The sequence below is a fragment of the Penaeus monodon genome, chromosome 21 (genome assembly GCF_015228065.2).
Source record: "Penaeus monodon isolate SGIC_2016 chromosome 21, NSTDA_Pmon_1, whole genome shotgun sequence".
Taxonomy (NCBI): Eukaryota; Metazoa; Arthropoda; class Malacostraca; order Decapoda; family Penaeidae; genus Penaeus; species Penaeus monodon.
Genome location: NC_051406.1, coordinates 19,500,497 through 19,503,062, shown reverse-complemented (window position 1 = coordinate 19,503,062; position 2,566 = coordinate 19,500,497).

Below are 2,566 nucleotides of genomic sequence, written 5' to 3'. Positions count from 1 at the left end.
CTTTATTTTTTCATGTACTCTCTCATTCGCTATCTCATTTTTTGTCTATGTGTATATATTCTTTCTCTCCTTCCCCATTTCTCTCATTCTCCCTGTATGTGTGTGGGTGCAAGTAGACGAGTGCGTGTGTGCGCCTGAGCACTATGTACATATGGTCTATGCGCACGTTCTTGTATTTGACGAAAATAATGAATTGGATTGAAGATATGGTCATAGCTAGCGAATGTAAATATATAGTGCGAAGTCGCAGTTGTTTAACCATGTTAGGACAAGAGTACCTACTGCCATACTTAACTCTCTTAGATGAAACTTATTCGCTTATGATCTTCTTATGCGAATTTTTCCGTAATAAAGTTGGTAAGTCAACAATGTTCAGTATGAGGAAAATCTCGGCTACGTAAAGGGATACTCTATATTTAAGGTGGTGATGCTGTGAGCGAGATATGAGAGTCTAGCATCTCTCAGAGATGCTGGACGTCGGCTCATCGATCGAGCAAGCGTCCCGATCTTCAAAAGATGACTTTGCCTTCGGATGAAATTCCACGGAAAGGTTTTCAATTTTCTTTCTTCTTTTAACCCAAGGCACATATAAAGGGATACTGTTAACTGTAAGCAAGACGGAATCTCATACATGTACTCTTCTTACGGTGTTGACACTTGCGTGTGCGTTGACTAGTGTGTGCGTGCGTGTGTCGCTGCCTGTTGGTGTGAGTGGAGGATCGGCCTCAGTTGTGGCGTGGCCTTTGTGTAACGCTGAGCTGCGTGTTGCCAAAAAACTCTCCCGCCCACCCTTTTTGCTGACTGTTTGCGCGTCTGCTCTCGTCATCCAACGTGTACATCGTCCACGCCCGTGAATATCGCCGGGTGGGCGTGGGGCAGCAAGGTGGATGAGAAGTCACTACTGGCAGCAGGAAGCTGCAACAGGACTGGGCCGGCATCAGGCAATGTCAGTCCTGCCACGAGGCATCCACCACTCTCGCCCACGCCCGCTATAAACCTTTTAAGTGGGCGGCTTATATGGTGCGAGAGTGGGCGGCCCGATAAATCTAGACACTTTGAGCCACTTGCGTTGATATCGCACACAAGCAGTCACAAGAAAAGCCCAGTGAATACGGTTACATTTACATGGAAGTTTGTATTCCTTCGTCTGTTTAGTCGGCAAATCGAGCTATTTCCCGAAATCAGAAACGCTTGACCAAAGTTCCGAAGGAGCAGAGCCGGCAGGGAGAACTTCTCGAAAAAAAACTCCCACTGCAGGCTCACGTGCACGTCAGACGACATATCCCGAGCGTCTAACGAAACGATTAATCTCCGAGTCCTCACTCATTTCTCTCTGGAAAGAAAGTGACGTGGAAAACGAGCCCATGTGGCACTAGGCACGAACAGTATCATGCTTACCTGTGTATGACTACACGTAACTGATCTCCCACAGTTGATTGCATTTTTATCATTTATACAGGTGATACTCACCATATGCAACTTTTTATGTGTCCTGTGAACTTTACTGATTATTGATGGAAAGTCTGTTAGAGTTTATCTTGCTGTTAATGAAGGTCACTTCTTTGTTAAAGTTTCACCTCGTTGTTACTTAAGATGTAAATCTGTTGCCGTTGCCTTGTTTTTGTTATTCAGAGGGATCTTAGTGATTATCATTACTTTAAAGCTTCACCACACATTTAGCACTGCGCCGACAACGATGCCTCAGTGTCGTATTATCGCTTTCGACTGCTGTTTATGCAAGGACATGGAGGGCTCTTGTACCGACATGGTGGCGAGGACTTAGCCTCGACATGGGTACTAACAATGGAAAAATAACATAATAACTATCAAAAGTTCCGAGGGCGTTACTTGGAGCTCCTCGTCAGACAGTGTACCTGGCAGATGCAGCGGCTGGTCTGAGATCTACACTGCTGAAGTAGAAGAAAATCTGAGACAGAGCATGATTTCGCGATTTAGACTACAATCATAGAGTGAGATTATGGGGACATGCGGAAAATACTTGGAATAGCACTACTTGATAAACAACTGAGGTTTTACAGAAATCCTTATATTGGGAACACCAAGTGTGAAATCGCTCGCATTCGAAGGCGTGGTGCATGGGAGGCGGACAAATCGCTCAGCAAATGTTCCGCTGAGATCGGTCAGACGATTCTGCGGGCCTTTGATGCGCTCTGAGCTGCCACTCGCTCCGGGGTCGCGATCGCCTGTATGATGGCATGGTCAGCCAGACACTCGCTCTAAACAATCCCCTTGAACAGTTGCCGACTGACCTTGACCCATCGCAAGATGTCGGGTCGACGGATGTGGAGTCTCGGGTCCAAGCGCCCGAGCACAGACGGAGGCCGAGGGGTGCGCTACACGACCTGCCGCCCCTCGCACGACGACGAGCTGGAGGACATCGCCATTGTGTCGAACCCCGACCCGGGCCAGGTCAAGTACGGGTCAGGATCCATCACCGCCAACGGGCCCCGAGTCGTACCAGGTACGTGGGTTGTTACCGGAAAAGGAGGGATTTCTCTGATGAGTGGGAATTAGATCGCTCTCTATCTCTGCTTATCTCCCTCTT